We start from the raw sequence: 20660 nt of genomic DNA, 5'->3' as shown, positions 1-20660 counted from the left end.
CGCGGCCCATCACAAACGCTTCACTGTTAAGAAGATTAGCTAATCGTCGTACGAGTGTCGAACAGGATTACGAAATGTCGGACCGTCGTAACATCATCGTACACGACAACTATTGCACACGCTATTCTGTGGTGCAACGTTTACGATGCATACTTCATCAGAAAGAGTTCATGGTTGCGAATCGTGTACGATAAGGCAACTAACACAAATGTTTAGTTTTCCCGCACCGTTTGTGATATTGTCTGACATCACACACGCTTTGCAAACGGCAACTGTGTGCATGCTTGCACACGTTTCCTCTCTGTGAACCGTCTCGAATTATGGTGCATATCGCAAACGTTTGTGTTTTACCAACCGTGTGTGCCGTAACAACCTGGAGAGCATAATTTCACCGTAATTTAATTGCTGCTTTTCCAAATTGTTCGGATTTGGATTTGAATTTGAATGTATGCTACAGCTTTATTCATATCCATCAGGTTCAAACAACCAATGCATTATTCGATTCATAGGTACATATGTTCAAGAATTACATAAGAACCAAATAAAGAATGATGAACCATAGTTGTATACTTGTACTATTAAAGACGGTAAAGAAAGAGTGAAATATATTCTGGTTGTTGAACAAGGTGAAGCGGAATGCCCATATTGTGCCCTCCTCCATGCAGAAGGCATGCACGACTCTAGTCCAACCCCTTGTGATGGCCGACCGCCCATCCTTCACGGTCTTCATGAAAACATCTAGATAATCATTGTGTTCTGGTAGAAATACTTTAACCTTTGCATGCCCACCAATCATGTAGTTTGAGAGGTAATCTTGAGTAAACTGCTTTGGCAACCACTGCAAAGGAATAAGATTTCACACATTGTCATCTAACACAACTCATTATGGGTAGTAAGAAGAAGGTTGCAGAGTTCTTACTTACCATCCTGCAGTTCGCTGTTGTCTTGGATAAAGTGTAAACAAATAGTTTAATTGCCATCTCTGGACCCATTTTACTAACAATCTTTATCAGCTTCCTCACTTGATGCTGGTTCATCGATATCTCATTGCCCCATACGCAGAAATGGTCGAAACGCGGATCTTTACCAATGACATATGTACCTAAAAGCACCAAGTTAATATTAGAAGATAAACAGCAATTGCACAATGATGTAGTACAACACTCTTTTATAATATGTCTATATACATCCGTATGTGGTAGTCCATTTGAATCTCTAAAAAGACAAATATTTAGGAACGGAGGGAGTATCTTATAACATCCAATATACTCACATATTAGATGAATTAACATCTTATATTATGGTCCGGAAGGAGTTTAGTTCGTTCTTAAAAATTATCTGCTGCTGTATCCACGGGTTACAGTTAGTTTGAGCTGGTTCGGGCTCAAATAGCCCTAAAGTATATCTAAACATGAGGGCCAGTTTGAGCTAGTTGCATCTATAACCCACCCAAAAAACTAGTATCCAACCCAAGAGGTGCTAATTGGAGCTAGTTCTCCTAGTGCATTTATTGTCAATCTAACCCTGCCATCCAAACAACTCTTTGGATGGAGTTAGTTCAGGGTTAGTAATGAGCTAGAAACTAACTCTAACCTCTAGCTAAGTTGAGTATCCAAACAGGGTTGTGTTGTTGCTGTTACTGCTGCTGCTCTTCTACGTATATCTTGACATCATTAGAACATTAATGTAACACTCTTCCTTGTTGCTATGTAGCCTAGGATTGAATATTTAGACATTAAGTACAGTGCATGTTGCTATGTAGCCTCAGATATATTACATATGGCCCTAGTTAACCTAAGGAAAAATGGGTTGCAGATATATTCAGTTAAAAGACCGATTCACCGATTAGTCCCTTATCAGCCGCCGGCCTATATGGTACCAGCTACGGATATCCTGAACAGTGAGCAGATATAAGCCATGGGATGAAACTAACCTCGATGGAAAATAGCAGTCGTTCCCAAAATTGTCCTGTGTAGGTACATCAAGAAGCATGTTAAGCACAATAGGCTAAACATCAACCAAAATTACACATGGCAGACAAAATAATCTCCAAAAGATAGCTTCAGTGTGCAGGTTTAAGCACGCTAATAAAGCAAAACAAGTGGAAAGGTGTGCTAATTGCAACAGGCTTAACATTTAACAACAAGCAAATATGGTCATTCAAACTGGTATTGTGCCGGTCTAAGTACAGTGGTTATGGTTAAATAAAAATGGAAAGGCGTGTTAACTACAAGATGCAGCAACCAAATGTAGTCATTCATAGTGGTATTGTTGAAACTGGTACTGATGAAATTGAACTGCACAGTTCATACTTGCACATATAGAACATCACGTTGTGAATAACTGGAATAAACAAGGCATACTACGAACAACCAAAGATATCATTTGAAACTGAACATATGCTAACTACAAACAACCGAAAAATCAAAAAACTTTAAAAGAGGCATATGCTAGCTATAACAGGCTTAACAGCAAGCAAATATATGCATTCCTATCGATGTGTTTAAAACTGGATTGATGAAATGTACTGCACAGTAAATAATTGAACATATAGAGCATCACATTGTGAACAACTAAAATAAAAAAATCATGGGTTTCCTCACTTGTCACAGATGGGCTCGTTCCCGTGGGAAGAGCACGGACCCTGGATGCGCTCCATGTTGTCGCAGATGGGCTCCTTCCCCTTGGAAGAGCACGGCTGTAGGGTGCCCTCCCTGATGTCGCAGACGGGCGCTTTCCCCTTGGAAGAGCAGATGGGATCTTTCCCCTTGGAAGAGCCGGAGAGGGTGCCCTCCTCGTGGTCGTCATCGATGAGGCCTGACTTGGAAGCTGGGGATCCCAAGCCAGCGTCGCAGAACGTGTCCTTTAGAAATGACAAAAGGGGCTCGATGGCGATGTAGAATGGAAAATTGTTGACAGCGAGCCAGAGGAGATCAGCGGCGGGGCCATGGATGAGATCGACGGTGGTTGAACCCGAGGGGTTGGGGTGGGCCACTTAACCTGTGACACAACCCACCTCAGGGCGTTGCTGTTGATGACCTCGATGTCGTAGCCGGCGGACGAGACATGCCCGCATACTCTAGCCCGCTGCTTGAGTGCCTGCCGGCAGTAATGGTCGTCAGCTTCCTCGGCGACGTCGGGCGAAGAGACCGCTATACACCTCTTTTGGGCTAGTCGCTCCTCGAGCTCCACGAGAAGAGTAGCCGAGCTTAGACTGCGACGCTCTGGAGTGGGGGATGAGGATGGGGATGGGGATCTGTGGGAAAGGGGGCGTTTGGCAGGCGTCATCTAAGAAACTCAAGGCGGCCTGGGTATGGAGCTCGGTGGGTAAGCTGCACGGGCAAACCGGCAGATGTTGACAATGGAGGCCTTGCGGCGGCGGCAGCGATGGCGGGGACTTTGCTAGGGTTTCGAGCGAGGGAGTGTGTGTGTGTGCGCGCGCGCGCACGCCCGAGGAGGTTTTGGTGTGTGTGTGTGTGTGTGTGTGTGTGTGTGTGTGTGTGGAGGGAGGCGCGGGGTGTTTGAGGAAATGACGCCGGTACTGAAAATTTTACTACGCGGGAGTCAAACGTGGGAGTGAAATGTCGGGCTATTGAAAATTTTGATGATAGTGCATCGCACACGGTCTGGAGATAACAACCATGTGTTATGAAAAAGAAAAACCCTCGAGGCGGGCAGATATTTTCGATGCAGGCGGGATTGGGAACAAGAAACATCGCACACGGTCCGTAGATAACAACCGTGTGTTATGAAACAGAAAAACCCTCGAAGCGGGCAGATATTTTTGAGAGGGGGAGCCTCGTGGAGCCCAATGTACTATGCGGATGTGTGCGTGACAGGTGCACCGGTGTGGCACACGGTTAGTTTGAGTGAACCATGTCTGTTGCGTCATCCGACTTGTCTAATGTTCATAAATTTGGCGAAAATTGACACGGGAGAGGGTCAGAACACGAACACACTTGCATGTGGACCAAATTTATGTATCAAAAGGGTGGTTTGATTTTCAAATACCAAATGCAACTTTGATGTGGCACCTCTCTCGCAAAGCGCACGGTATTGCTTGCTACCACCCTCTCGTGTCGGCACGAAGGGAATCCTAAGCTATGAATGCATGCCCCCTCCCCCTCAACTGAGGTTCACCTAGCAAAGTGCAAAGTAGCTAGCAGCCCCCCTCCTCCCTCGTTTCGGCACGAAGGGAATCCTAAGCTATATATGAATGCATGCCCCCTCCCCCTCAACTGAGGTTCACCTAGAAAAGTGCGAAGTAGCTAGCAGCCCCCCTCCTCCCTCGTGTCGGCACGAAGGGAATCCTAAGCTATATATGAATGCATGCCCCCCCCCCAACCGAGGTTCACCGTAGCAAAGTGCGAAGTAGCTAGCAGCCACCCTCCCTCGTGTCGGCACGAAGGGAATCCTAAGCTATGAATGCATGCCCCCCAACCGAGGTTCACCTAGCAAAGTGTCAAGTAGAGCTAGCAACCCCCCTCCCTCGTGTCAGCACGAAGGGATTCCTAAGCTATGAATGCATGCCCCCCAACAGAGGTTCACCTAGCAAAGTGCGAAGTAGCTAGTAGCCCCCCTCCCTCGTGTTGGCACGAAGGGAATCCTAGCTAAGCTATGAATGCATGCCCCCCCCAACCAAGGTTCACCCTAGCGAAGTGCGAAGTAGCTAGCAGCCACCCCTCCCTCGTGTCGGCACGAAGGGAATTCTAAGCTATGAATGCACATGCCCCCCCAACCGAGGTTCACCTAGCAAAGTGCGAAGTAGCTAGCAGCTCCCCCTCATGTCGGCACGAAGGGAATCCTAAGCTATGAGCATGCCCCCTCCCCCCCAACCGAGGTTCACCTAGCAAAGTGCGAAGTAGCTAGCAGCCCCCACCCCCCTCGTGTCGCCACGAAGGGAATCCTAATTAAGCTATGAATGCATGCCCCCCCCAACCGAGGTTCACCTAGAAAAGTGCGATGTAGCAACCCCCCCCCCCACACACACTTTCAGTCGGCGGGCCAGAGAGGCATATATCTCACCAAGATGGATCGTAAAACGGACCAAGAATAATCCACCTTGGTCGTACAACCTCTCTCTTGTTGTTGGTCAAAGTGATGGCCGTCCATGCGACCCCGGAGATGGGCTAGCTCGCCAATAATCACGCAAGTAGCTAGTCCCCGAAGACAACCACTACATGCGTGTGGCCCAAACATATGTATAGAGAGGTGTGTTTTTGAGTAACAATGAACAACTTTGATGTGGCACCGTGATTTTGAACTAGAAATCCCCACACTGAGTGAGGGTTAGGTTGATGATGCATATGTATGTTACACCACACTTCAAGCCAATGACGGGGATTCATATATGCATGCATGCGTGCATAGTATATGCGCTCAAACTTAATTAGGTCTGAATCTCACCATGACCTATACTACGATAACACGAACCAAATGAAGAATTCGCCATGGTAACCTACCTTGTTGTTGGTCAAGGTGATCATGGATGTCCACGCGGGCCCACGAATATATAGGCTTGTCGCCGATAACCATGTGAGGGAGTGTATCGTTCGAAGGCAACCACTACATGCATATGTATGGAGGTGATGCATGCATGCATGTTAGAATACACAACATTGATCTGGCGCGCGTGTCAAAAATCGTACACTAGCTCCCCACACAGAGCGAGATCGGTTCATGATGGTGTCGTTGTACTAGCCACTTCGACTCGATGGGAGGGATTCATGCGTACACATGCATATGTGTGTGCTCAAAGTGTAGCATGCATGTCATATCAGAGCAAAAATAATAATCCCCTCCTAAGTCAAATTAACATCTCTTGTTGTCAGGCAAAAAGAAGTGATGCACCAAGCGGGCCCACAGATGGAAAGCATCGATATCGCTGATAACCACTTAAGTGGGTGCGAGAGGACAACCACCACCGCTTTGCATGTGGGCCAAACATATATATGTTGAATACCCAAAATGCACAACTTTGATGTGCCACATGCCTCAAAAACCGTAAACCATGCACCCACACAGAGCGAGTTTCATATCAAGCGTACTACATATGATGGTCCCCTTCCCCTCTATTCACCGCATACTATATGCTCCTGCCATGATATATGTACAACCCAAAAGAATCCTCATTGATGGTGAAATTAATTAACCTCTCCCGATGTAGGTCAAAATGATGCATGCATCGATGATGGCCTCGTGGGCCCACAGATGGAAGCGTCACACGTGAGTGTCCTACCTAGGATATATATGCATGTGGCCCAAAAAGGTGTTGTGTGATGTTTGAATAACCAATTTCATAATTTTGATGTGGCACGTGCCTCGGTAACAAAAAAGTCCCGACACTGAGTGAGGTGTACTTGTTCACGGGCGCATACGTATAGTATATATGCTAGTCCCCTCCCACCTCTTCGACGCGTACTATATACCACCATAACACAAACAAAAAAGATTCTACATTTCTAGTCAAATTAACCTCACTACCGGCTGTTCGTCAAAGTGATGTACGACGACCTCGCGGGCCCACAGAAAGCGTCACATGCGAGTATCGAGTGTTGTGTAGGACAAACATCGACTGCATGTGGCCAAAACATTTATGTATGAAAGGGTTGTGTGATGTTTTAAATAACGATTTCACGACTCTGATGTGGCACCAGCCCGCCAAACAAAACGGCCAACCCACACGGTGGCTCACAACTCATAGTGTACTGCGAGCCACCCGCCACCCCTAGACGCACACACCCACACACACACCGCGAATCCACCGCAACTACGATGCATGTTAAATTAATTATCCCGCGGTGAACATACGAACGTTTTAATTTCAAAAAGAACACATAGATCATTAAGACGTTTTAGTACATTGATTGATTGATTTTCTATGGGTATAATGTGCAAAAATCAAATTTGAGCTACATGCACACGTGACAGTGCACCTAAATGGATTGCAAAAACAAATGTGTCTCACTGGGTGCATGTTAACTCCCCGTGCAACAAAATTCAAACATTGCGAATCTTGATTTTTAAATTCTAATACATCCAAAACTTATTTGAAGTTCATGAAACTTATCGTGTTGTCATATGGACACCAATACAAAGTGGCATTGTACTTTTTTGTAAAATTTGAGACCAGTCTTGATGTAATTTTTATCTAATTACAGACGAGAGATTATTAATAATTGGGAACCAATACCCCAAACGGATTATTTATTCGAACCGTGAGCATTAGACCAACAATGGATACGTGCCATGCTTCGGTTAAGCAATAAAGCGGCAGCATTAATCATCCAAATAGAAAAACAATATACGTGCCGCCGCGCGACCCATGTGGCGTGCGAGCAGGCGTGAGTTGACGGGACGCATGCGAACAGTCCGCCGCGCAGGCAGACGGGGAGGCGTGCGTGCAGGTGTGTGAACTGACGGAGGCGTGCTCGATGCGCAGTGTCATCGGGAGGCGTGCGAGTAGCTGTGTGAAACTTTGGTAGGCATGCCAGCAGTCCGGTGCGCAGGCTCACCGGGAGGCGAGCCATCAGTTTGACCGCCGCCCGCCTCTCTCCCACAACTCCCACTACTCCATATTAATGGTGCGCCCGAGCGGCTGCACCCCCCATCCTCGCTACGCACACACAATCCTCACTCTCCGCTTGCAACCTCGACGCCGCTCTCAGTCCTCAAAGCCGTCAGTGTATGAGGATGCCGCCGAAGCGCCCCATCAGAGGGAGTGGCGACGCCGGGGCTGCTAAAGCACCGGAGCACGGCGTGGAGATTGAAACAAAGGTTGCCGTCACCGCCGGCGAGTTATCGCTGCACCCTGACGTCGTCGACGGCGTCGAGCTTCCACAGCCGGAGGCGGAGTTCCACACCGACTCCGACGACCACTCCGGCGATGACTCCAACGACCACTCCGGCGATGACTCCGACGACGACGGACAGCTGGTTAGTCATCTATACCCATTTATGTGTCAAATAGATCATAGGGTTTCTCTGGTTACTCCTGCCTCCCCCTTTTTGGAATAGAAATCCTGTGGTTATGTTCTCCCAATCCATGAAATCTGAGTAAGTTTCATTAGATCCGTGTAGTGTATTGATTGTTTGAATGGTACAGGTGATAAGTGATTACTTGTTTCATCTGTGCAAATGATTTCTGCTAGTAATCCGACTAGGGTTAGTGTTCGTGCTAATAATTCCTAGCCAGGACTTGACAATTGATTTTGAATGACCTACATATGTTTGTGCCGTTATTTTCTTCAAGATTGGTCTCTACATAGACGACTGTGCTTAAAAATCGAACCATAATCTCTGAATATGTATAAATAAATAGCCATAAATTCCTAATCCTACTTCACGGCATGTAATCAGTGATTTGATGCCAAATTCGTTTTACTATATGTATAGGTGCTGTCTGACGAGGACAGCGAGGATGAAGATGCCCAGAGGAGGTACAAGAGGCGAATCCTGAGGGAGCTTTATGCGGGAATGCATAACAGGCGTATTAGGACCTGGAACGACAGCTATGGATGCCCATTTTGCAACCACAAGATTCATGATGCGTATCTAAGTGTTCTTGCGCATGCAAGAGGATGGGCCATTGGCTCCTTCAAGCAGAAGTATTCTCGCAGGGTGGCGCACGGCGCGTACGCCGAGTACCTGGAGAAGCTTCAGGATCGTGCCGACCGCATGTGAGATGAGATGTGGGATGGATCGAACTATGTACGCTTGAGTATGCTTATTGACGGTTGAACGATGTACTTATGGTTGAACTATGCTTATGTACGTGTACGCTTATTATCTATGTCTGAGTAACTTAAATATTTCACCAAATTTTGGTAAAAATTCCAACGGGGGACTAATAAACCAGGACGGAGGTAGTACGTCAATCACACACGGTTCCCAAAATTGGAACCGTGTGCAATGACTATCATTTTGCCTGCTGCGTCAATCACACACGGTTCGCTCTAGCAAACCGTCGCCCCCAAAATTCTTTGTGGGACAGAAAACCCTCACCACCCAATTCAAAAAAGAAAAAAGAAAACCCTCACCATCCCCACGTCACAAAAACCCTCACCCCGCCTGCCACCCACCTCGGCCCCTCCGGTACGTTCCCCATTCACACCTGCACAAGCTCCTCCGCGTCTATGCCATGGCACCGCCTATCGCGGTGGTAAACACTTAGCTCGATGCCTGCCGCCCCTGCCAGGCTGCCAGCAAAGCCCACCGCATTTCGCCACTTCCGCTTGCCGCCGCCTATCGCCATCGACTTTCTCGACGCTGCTCGCGGTCGACCCAGCTCCGCTTGGTTGGGGAATCTGCCGTACTGAGGGTTCTTTCTCATGGACGACAAGGTAACTAATTTAACGAGATATTATCTCATCTCTTATCCCAGTTCATCTGCCTCCTTTAATCACTCGGCGGAAATCACCGTGAATTCATTTTTATTCGAGCTGATTTGAGGGTTTTCTTTCATTCATAGAATGTACAGTGCGCTGATACTTCAGGAATTGGCGACCGCCGCCAGAGATTCCATCTCATCGTACCAGATAACTTGAGGATGCGCGCGGTATGTTCAATCTCACCCTAAATCGGTTGGCATGGCCTAATTTCCTGAACATATTCTAAATATTTCTACATTTGGATAAAAGGTGCCACATGCACCATATACGTCAAAGGGGATTTTTTCCCCATCTTCTTTCTATATTAGGCAAATTAATGATGTATTGTTCTTTTGATTACTCTCACATTTCCATGACAGCATGTTTACCCCGTCTGTTTAATTATAGACTTTTGTCCTTTGATTTCAACTTATGTACAGTTCTTTCAATTTGGGCCCATATTTGCATGTTACCATATTTACTTTAACAACCCTACCATTTTCTGTAGGACATCCCTCGCTATGCAACAGATTATGTAGTGCACAATTTTTTTCCCTTTATATACATCAAGGCTCCACAAATGTCATACCGTGCACAAACCATGGATTTACAATTGTTGCTACTGTAAGACTTGATGAACGTGGTGACTCCTATTTTGGCACTGGCTTTTGGAATGAAATTGCAAAGTTTTATGTACTGAAAGCTGGCACTAAAATTGCACTGCACATAGAACGGCCTGGTCATGAGATATATGCTAACTTCCCCGACAAAATCTTCCGTCCAGACTTTGTTCGAAGTAAGTTTTCTTTTCAACTATCTGCATATGTTGACTTACCCAGCAATGTCAAATGAATTGTGTAGTATTTAAGCAACCAATTGTTACTCCCTTATCTTACTATATTCCTACCTAATAACTTCTAGTTACCAATACACTTTTCTATTGCCCTGTTTTAACTAAATATTCCCTGTACTCCCATTTCTATCAGAAAGAGCCGCTGACAAGGAGACTCCGGAGGTGGAGAACGAGGCTGCCAACAAGGGGAGGCGGGGCGAGCTAGAACCGCAAGTGACTCCAGCAGGCCTAGACTTAATCAGCAGCCTCCCCATTGATATGTTGAGAGTCATCATCTCCCTCCTCCCAATCAAATATGGGGCGCGGACAACCCTCCTTTCCCGGCGGTGGTGCCCCTTGTGGAACTCCAGCCCTCTCGACCTCATCGACACCCACGAGCTCTACCATGGCTATCACAAAAGCTTGGATGCGTTCTCCAAGATCCTCGATAGTCACCTTGGTCCAACCAAAGGCCTTAGAATGGGCAAGTTCCGTTCCAACGGCAAGGACTGAGCCAAGCTTGACGACTGGTTCCGATCCCCCGCCCTAGATCAGCTCGAGGAGCTCACTTTTGATGATGGGCATATGCGGTCGCTGCCAACGTCCGCACTCCACCTCGCGCCCACGCTGCGCGTCGCCAAGTTCAGGAACTGCCATTTCCTGCCCCTTAATGACGCGCCCGCTCTTATTCTACCACGACTGAAGCACCTCGAGCTCGTCGCCGTCTGCCTCTCAAAGGGTGACATGGAGCGCCTGCTCCGTGGCTGTACTGCACTCGAGTACCTTCGTCTTCAGTCTATCAATGGGTTGAGTACCTTCCACATCACCTCCATGACTCTCCGGACTATTTATGTGTGTTGCTGGTGCGACAGGAAGACATCACAAAAGATGGACCACGGTATGGTCATGCAGGACACACCTGCACTTGAGAGATTACTTGTAGTTGATCAAGAAGGTCCAACAAGAATCAATGTCATTTCTGCGCCAAAATTGACAGTGGTGGGCTACTCGTCTGACAAATACTCCGAACTTGTTATTGGATCCACACCCGTTCAGGTACAACAGCCGCCTTCTACCTCTCCTTCTACAAATTAACATTATTTCTAGTTTTGAAGATGTTTGTTCGTCTGTCATTCAGAAAATGATTCTGACAAGCTTGACCCTGAAACTGCGCACAGTGAAGGTCTTGGCACTAGTATCTATCGGGCCCGACCTGGAGCAAGTTGTCAGTTTCCTGAGATGCTTTCCATGCCTGGAGAAGCTATTTATCGAGGTGATGTTCCTTTCCTATTAAATGTTAACCATAAGGGAGTTCAATTTGTGACACCTTTTTCCAAGTTTACAATGACAATGTACTACGATTTCTGAAGGTTCTTTTCAAGGATTTCAGTACATACATGCCCCCCCATATTGGTTGCTTGATCCATATGGTTACAATCAATAAGCATTTCTCCTTTGGATTCATCTGTACTAGTTTTCTTAGGGAACTTTTCATCCACTCCAACCTCTTGTGAAGAAGGCTACATTTTTCTACAATGTAATCAAATGCCCATGTTAATCAGGTTAGATCAAAGATGGCATGTTAGTGCATTTTACAAATCCTACAAACCAAATAGCTAGTCCTGTAGTAATGTTCAAAACTGCATGTAGGCACTAACATGTTTTCTTCTTTTGCAGATAAGATTAGCCCCAGTGGTGGATAATGTGATACAATATAACAATCACATCGAATGCCTAGATCTGCATCTCTCAGAAATTACTTTGAACTCCTACCGAGGGACCTTACCGGAGATTATATTCGCCAGGTTCTTTGTTCTCATAGAAAGGGTGATGAAGGAAATGAGGTTTGCCCTACATTTATTTCGCAAAAATGAATGGTCTGTTGATCAGTGCCGGCGCCCGCGGCAGAATGGAGTAGGCTCCAAAAATGCTGAATTTCATTTTGGAACTTCAGATGACAGAGTAATCGGAAGTCATCGGGTCAACCCCATACATGACTTCTCAGTGGCTGACCCCTTTGCAAAATTTGTGAGGTTTCGAAGCCAGAGTTAGAAGCGGTGATATTAATTTGAACCTCTCTGATATCCATGTTCAGCGCATTAGCGCGAGCGTTTGCAACTGATGAGCTGAATTTCATTTCTAATATCAGTTTGAACCTTGTAATCTTCGAATTTGAGCCATATAACTCTGGAATTTGAACCTTGTAACATTTCGAGCTTTTGTGGTACAATCATTGAAATGGCATCGTATGAGACTCGTATATTGCTAGCACTATTTTGACCTTAATATGAAATGGTCTTAGATTTTATTAACCATCCTCGAATCAGTTTACCTTGTCGATCTCACAGCACACGGTCTGTATAGCTAACTCGACTGCGATCTTCGACATTATTGCACACAGTTGGTTTCTTCCACCGTGTGCACTGTAGAGCGCAGAATTAATTATCGCACTCGAGTGTCCACGCCTGGGGTGCGGTGTTGTCAAGTGTGCACTGGATTCTGGAATCCTCCGCTATGAACGCCGTGACAAGACGTGGCGATTACAGGCCGACTAGCCCCCATTTATTATTATAGCGGCCATTTAACCTACCCTTGTGTCTCTTCAACCTTTTGATCGCGCCCCACCATTGCAAGGAGCACACCCACCACGAGAAATTCTTAGAGGGTATCCTGCGTGGCTCCAATGGCGCTCCGAGCGGCTGCTGACGACGAGCAGCAGTTCACCATGCGTGCCATGGTGGACACCCACAGAAGGTTCATGGACCTCTCGGTGGTGTACACCAACGACCCGGTCTGGGCGGAGCACTCCATCCACATCATGGAGCTGTTGCTTGCCGAGGAGAAGTACAAGGTGGTCAGGTTCGACCTCGAGTACACCCGCGCTCGTGCCGGGTCTCGTCCCAAGGTCGTCGACGCCTAGATGTGCATGCGCCACCACGTCCTCGCCTACCACTACTGCCTGGCCACAAGGTCTTGCGAGCGTTTCGCCAAGTTTGTCAACAGCCCCACTACATGTTCGCTATGGTGGACATCACCAACGATGTAAAGGCGCTCGAGAGTTCGGGCGTCGCCTGCCAGAATCTTGTCGACATCCAGGGCCAATACAAGATTTGGGGCAGCAAGGAGCATGAAAAGGACTCACTGGTTCACCTCGGCAAGGCCATGATCGACCCCTACTACAGAGACATGAAGGATTCATGCAATAAGGACAAGTGTGCCTGGCACTCGGCCTGGATGGAGAAACTTGACAAAGCTCATGTCGTGTACGCGGCCAAGGAGGCATACACGAGCTACGACATGTACCGGCGGATCGTTGACCTGAGGAAGTCCCTCCTTCCCAAAAACGGCCAAGGAGCCAGCCGGAAGCAGAGCAATGGCAAGCGTCGTCGCAACAATAAGTAGATGATTAGATCCTCATTTCTCCTAATTTAGTATGCATGTAATTGCTTACTTTGGTGTGTGCAAATGTTATGTGTTTAGTCACTTGTGTAATTGTATGCTTAATTTGGTTATGCAATGCTGTCTTTTTAAGTATATATGTTGATGCTCTATAGACAGAGCGTAGATGGTGTGCGGACAAACAAAATCACATCGCACACACACTAAACAGTGGAACCCGTCGGTGATGTTTTCATCAATCACTCACAATTGTATACCAGCAATCGTTTGCTCACAACACACACGTCTTATTAGCAGTAACCATCTGTGTTCTTATCGGTCTTTTGACACATTTCTGATTACAGACCTGTTTGCCACGTATCACACACATCTTGTTAAGTTGAACCGTTTCTGTTCTCATGTCTCAACGCAAACAGTTCATCCGAGTGAACCGCATGCCGTATATCGCACACACCTTTGATCTGGCTGACGGTTTCTTTTGTGTTGCCTAATCACAAACAGTTCATCCGAGTGAACTGTATGTTGTGTATCGCACACACCTCCATCTGCCTACCCGTTTCTTTTGTTCCTCCTCATCACAAATAGTTAATTGAACTGAACCGTATGCCCTTCATCGCACACGCAACTAAAACCTGAACCGTGTTTGATGCATCCGTCATCACAAAAGTTTTACACATTTCTGACGGTTTCCATACAACACCGTTTGCGATTATGGCATCGCACACAGTTTCTCGAAGGGTCTCTGATCGTAGTGTCGCGTTAGCAGCATCCTGCAGTAGTGAAAGCAGAATAGACAGAATATAAGTGTGGGAAACTACAGAGCAATAACAACACTTGTAATGTGCATGACATGAGAATATAGCTGTTTATTCAATTGAAACTGAAATCATCATAAAGCAAGTTACAACAGCACACCAGTTAAAGAAACAGGTTTAAAACATACCTGTTGCGCCATTGGAGTTTCAATTCCATCCTTCAAATTTCAAAATAGTTGGTATGAGTAAATACAGTGATGCAAGAGCAAAGGAGTATGAACCATAGCTACAGAACCTGACCTGAGAACAATTCTTATTCTGCTTTAAGCGTTGAGTTGGGATTCGGAGTGGTGGTCCTCGTGCTTTGGGCACTGCAGTTCCCTTACTAACTGCTCGTGTTTGGGTGCTCTGTGGTGGAGATGGTGCTGTGTCAACTGGAACTGGGTTACTATTTGTTGGGGTTCGGGTTAGAAGGGGTGTAGCTGGTTCTTTGTCCAACTGGGTAGGGGTACAATCCGCGAGAGTCTGGGTTATGTGTGGTGGGGCTGGTTCTTGGGCAAGTACAACTATGGTTCTATCTGCATCAACTGGTAGCACTATCTTTTCTGAAGACCGTGTTGTTACTCCCTTAGATACTGCCATCACCCTCTCCAATTCAAATGGCTGATAAACAAGAAAAGTAACTGAGTGTATAGACATTGTATGATAGACAAGTGCAATGGATAGTGGGAAATCAAAGAGGGCATGAAATAATTCACATTTATGTTGTCTAACCAAACAGGATAGCATGACACAATTTCACATATATGATGGCTAACTAAAAAGGATAGCATGACACAATTTCACATATATGATGGCTAACTAAAAAAGATGGAAAGACATAGTTCAAAATATGATGACTATGTAAACAGGATGACATGATATAACTATATAATGTGTTTATTAAATAGGTTGGCATGCCATAATTCACATACATGCCGCCTATGGAAACATGATAGCATGAGATAATTCACGAATAGAATGACATAATTCAAAATATGATGACTGTAAACACTAAACAGGATGAGATGATATAACTATATGATGTCTTTATTAAATGGGTTGCCATGCCATAATTCAGAAAGATGCTATGTATGTAAACATGATGGCATGATATAATTCAAATATATGATTTATATAGTAAGCAAGTAAGCAGATGGCAATCCATATATGATGTAAAAACTAAGCAATGCAAGACAACATGCATGACATGAGTAATATAACCCTGCCAAGTTTGAGCATAGACCTCAGGGGGGAAATAGGACTGGTCATCAGTCTCTGAATCCTCCTCTGAGGAGCTCTCTATAACCAGCAAGATGTCTGCTTCAGCAGGTAGCATTGTCTGCTCTGAATACCTTGTTTTCACTCCAGAAACTTCCATCACCGCTTCAAATGGTTGATGCACAGGAAGAGTAGTTGAATATACAAATGTTGTCGACAAATGGAACATGTAATACAAAAAAATGATAGCATGATATAATTCACATACATGATGATTGGCTAAACAGCATGACATTGCATAATTAACATATATAATGCCTTGCAACAAGATAGCATTCCATAATTCACATATATTATGTCTTGCAACAAGATGGCAATGCATAATTCACATATATGGTAATTAGACACTAAACATGTGGCATTCACACAAAGCATGTCTAAATTAATCAAATGACATAGCAATGCAAGACACCATACGCACGATCTGAGCAACATAACCCCGCCAAGTTAGAGCATACACCTCAGGGGGGAATAGGACTGGTCATCTGTCTCTGAATCCTCCTCCAAGGAGCTATCCGTAACCAGCGAGATATGCGCTTCGTCAGATAGCATAGTCTGCTCTGAAGACCTTGTTTTCACTCCAGAATTTTCCATCACCGTGTCAAATGGCTGATGCACACGAAGAGTAGTTGAATGTACTAACATTGTTGACAAATGTAATACGTAACGAAAAAAAGGATGGCCTGATATAATTCACATATAAGATGACTGGCTAAGCAGGATGGCATTGCAAAATTAACATATATGATGCCTGGCTAAACAAGATGGTGTTGCATAATTCACATATACAATGAAGAAATTAAAAAGATGGCATTCACACAAAGCATGTCTAAACTAAGCAGATGACATTTGATGTATAAAGTAAGCAATGCAAGGCACCATATGCATGATATAACCAACATCAGCATGCCAAGTTAGAGCGAAGACCTCAGGGGGTAAATAGGAGTGGTCTTCTCCTTCTGAATCCCCCTCAGAACAGTTATCTTCCTCTCGATTACAATCCAAAATGGGTGGAGGGGGGCCTGCCTTTGCGCCTACCATGGAGCGACGTCTGCATGAAATTTTATTGCCACGCAAGGCTCATCTCTTTTGCTCTCATGTTTAGTTCCATTGTGTACAATAACTAACATGCATAGGAATAAAACATAGTGAGATTATGTAAGGAGTGCATGCAGAAATCGAGAGTGATGGTAGCAACCTGTGGATAGAACCAAAACCAATGATAGGAGGCAGAAAATGGCTTCAGTTAAAAAATACAGATAATGGCTTCTTTACTGTTTGTTTCCCACCCAACATGAAACTCATAGTAGACACCACAGATTAACCAGATAGTAGATAGATACTATTGATTGCGACCCCGATACATACCCCACAACCATTTAAAAAACTCAAGTTTGACCATTAGTTTGGAGCTGACTCAGAGTCTAATCGGTGAACAGGATGATAAAGTAGCATTAATATTAAGCGATGCATAACGTAAGCAGACACGAAAGAGTGCGACCTCTCTTGCGGACCCATGTAGTCCTCGAGGTCATCTGCTCGGTTGATGATGGTAATGCACTTGTCGTGGCTACCGGCGGCGGGGAAGAAGATCTGAGGCGGGGAAAGACAATCTGGAGGCCGGATCCCTGCTGTGCTGGACCCTTCTGTCGTTGGAGCAGCTGAGCTGGGGTGGCCGACGGCGTAGCAGGAGCGGGACAAACCACACAAGCTTTTCTTTGACAACTATCTGTAAGAGAAGTAATTATGTAAGGGATCATTTGGATTGGAGGATAGTAACAACGCAGGGATAGGAAATACATAGTAATAGGATAGGAATGCATGTGCAAAACAAACAATTTAAAAACACAGGATTTCTGCCAATTTGGGTGCTTGGTTCACAAGAATTGGAAGATCACAGGATCCAAAGAAGCACGGTGAGATTAAGTCAAACCACAAGAAAATGTGTGGTTATAATGCTATTATGCTACTATCTCTTAGTCTTGTGCTTCATGAATAGGAATTTGAAAAGGAGGACAAGTGGATATTAAAATTCCTACGGTTTTTCTTTCAAGGAGACACTAAAGGAACAAATCCTACAGTTTTCCTTTGCTCCATTCCTTTGAACTAAATGGATAAATAGTAGTAGCATAGGAAACTTTCGAATTCCTATGTTTTTCCTTCAGTTTTCCTTTCAAGCACAGGCGATTCTAGTACGCACGCATGAGCAGGGAAAAGCCTACACTCAAAAAATGTTTCTGTGCTACTTCTACTACTTTGGACCCAGGCCACTGCCCTACTAGCTCAACTCCCAGGCTCATCTACAAATGCATAGCTCAAACGCGCAGAGATAAATAATGATGGCGTTCAAGAGAGTCCATCACAGATAGCTAAGTTGCCTGGTACCTCACTGCTTGTCATATAGTAGGAGAAACTAATCGTATTTCACGTTACTATGTGTGCTCAGTGGATAATATATATATAACATGTAGAGTAAAAAAGCGATGCAACAAGTGTACAACCTCTTTGGCGAAGCCATGTCGATCTCAGCGTGATTGGGTTGGTCGGTGAGGATGCTCCGGCTGTTTTGGCTGTCGGAGGAGGGGAAGAAGATCTTAGGCGTCTGGAGATGGAGCCCAGGGTACTGCTCCGCTGTGATGGAGGGTTTCGTCATTGGAGCAGCTCCGCTGAGTTGTACGACGGCGAGGCTGAAGCAGGACAAGAGAGACAACGTTAACCTGAGTGGAATTCTAATAGCATCTCCAACAGATGACGTAAAATACATAACCACAAAGTGCTAGATGTAAAATACATCAGCCGCTCATCTCTGAACTTAACTGTTGAAACTGAATTTAACTGTCGAAACTGAATTTAACTGTTGAAACTGAATTTAACTATCGAAACTGAATTTAACTGTCAAAACTGAATTTTGCTATCGAAACTGAATTTTACTGTCGAAACTGAACGCACTAGTAGCAGAAAAAGCAGTAGCAGCAGCAGCGCGTGCGAGAGCCGGGGCAGCTGGTCGTGTCGTAGCATCTCGGGTAGCAGCTGCAGGGTTCGAGGGAGAGCAGGATCTGCTGGTCGTGCAGCAGCAGCGCGCGCAAGAGTAGAGCAGCAGTAGCGCATGCAAGAGTAGAGCAACAGCGCAAGCAAGAGAAAGAGCGAGAGCAGCAGCACAAGCAAGAGCAAGAGTGAGAGCAGCAGCTCGAGCAAGAGCAAGAGCAAGAGCAAGAGCAGACCAGTCAGGGGACCGAGAGCAAGAGCAGAGCAGCAGCGCGAGCGAGAGCTAAAGCAACAATAGCTCCTACTGATGTGGACGTAGCCGCCGAGGGAGCGACGCCGTGGAGGAAGTGGCCGGCGACGCCGTCATGGATGGAGCCGCGCCATGTCGGCTCGGGACCGAGCGCCGGCAGCACCGTGATATCGAATCAAGAAGAAAATGAAGCGATTAGTGTACAACCTCTTTGGTGGCGCATATTAGGCCTCAACTTCATCCGAGGAAACGTTGATGATGATGCTCTTCCGGTGGTGTAGGTGAAGACGGCGGTGTGGGAATGGAGGTGGCGTGAAAGACGAGGGGGACGTTGGGGCAGCTCCTTAGAGGTGGAGGACGGGGTGGCTGAACCGGCGGGACGACGAGATTGACGACGGATCCTCATCCGGTACGGTGGATGAGGGACGTCGAGGTGTTGCTGTGGACGACGTCGTCGGGGAAGAGGCTCCAGCTGGGTGGCGGACGGAGGAGGGTGTGGGGCTTCGCGGGTTCTCGCAGCCTCGGTGTACGAATGGGTGGGCGGATAGGATGGGAGTGGGGAACCATGGCTTAGGGACGCGCTTGTCCAAAATGTGGGGTAAGTTACGAAAGTACCCCCATCAATTTGAGCTAGGCGGTTCTTTCGGTTCAGGGGTATCACGGGCATTTCGCGTGTCGGGATTTCGCAGGAGGTGAGAGTTTTCGCGCGCGTTGTAATTTTAGGATAGCAAGGCGCGGGTTAAGATTGAGGTAGTTTTCGGAGCACAACGAGACAAAGATATATCTTAAATATTTCGGGGTAACAAGGCGCAGGTTGAAATTTCTGGACAAGCCTAACGTGTACTGTACCAAATCAATTCGCACTTCCGTCGACGAAAAAACAAAAAGAAATCAATTCGCACCACACAAGAAAGTCTAGTCCCGTGTATTGTACCAAATCAATTCGCACTACAAATGCCATTCAAAACTTTAAATTCATGTTATGTTCAATTAAAATATTTCCCTACGTGTATAATGCATGCAACCTGCTACCCAAATGAACGTTTTAGTGCATTCCAAACGTATATACTACCGCTTCAATATGAACTAAATTTGAATTCGTTTCTCTATTGGAATAAGATCTACAATCATGATCGTTGTGAAGTCAAACCATTTAAATTCATTTCTCTATTTTAATAAGATCTACAATCATCATTATTGTCAAGTTAAACCATCGTTTGTGTATTATCTTCACAACACACCACATGATTACTGTCGAGTTAGATATGAACTATGTGTACTATATGAACTCGAATTTGATTTTTTGAATCCACTTTATGTTGATTTCAAATCACAGTACATTTCAAGCTCTAGCTAGATCTTCATAACCTAAACCATGTCTCATATGTATAATCTGTTTATCACAATGTATGGCGCCCCGCCCCTACGCCTATAAGTATTTAGATGTGAGTTGCAAACGCCACACATTACCACAAATTAAAATAAAATGTGAGATTGTTCGATATATAGTATTTTTTAGATTGTTCGATATTTAGTTGTAAGCTGCAAACACCACACATTATCACAAATTCAAATAAATTGTGAGATTGTTCGATGTATAGTATGGTTTAGATTGTTCGATATTTAGCTGTGAGTTGCAAACACCATGCATTATCACATTATGGTATAACATGTGCAAAACCACAGCACGCGTATCACCTCTATATTCATGCATTTATATGTTTATAACACCATGATCTCCTATTCAAATA

The 20660-nt window shown here is 45.4% G+C and overlaps 1 pseudogene; it reads left to right on the top strand.

Annotated features, from left to right (window-relative positions):
* The window catches only part of LOC141025539 (alpha-amylase/subtilisin inhibitor-like), a 94464-nt pseudogene that overhangs the window by 17983 nt on the left and 55821 nt on the right, over nucleotides 1-20660 (top strand).

The sequence above is a fragment of the Aegilops tauschii genome, chromosome 6 (assembly GCF_002575655.3).
Source record: "Aegilops tauschii subsp. strangulata cultivar AL8/78 chromosome 6, Aet v6.0, whole genome shotgun sequence".
Lineage (NCBI taxonomy): Eukaryota > Viridiplantae > Streptophyta > Magnoliopsida > Poales > Poaceae > Aegilops > Aegilops tauschii.
The sequence above is the reverse complement of the archived record's forward strand: the minus strand, read 5'-3'. Positions and strand labels throughout refer to the sequence as shown.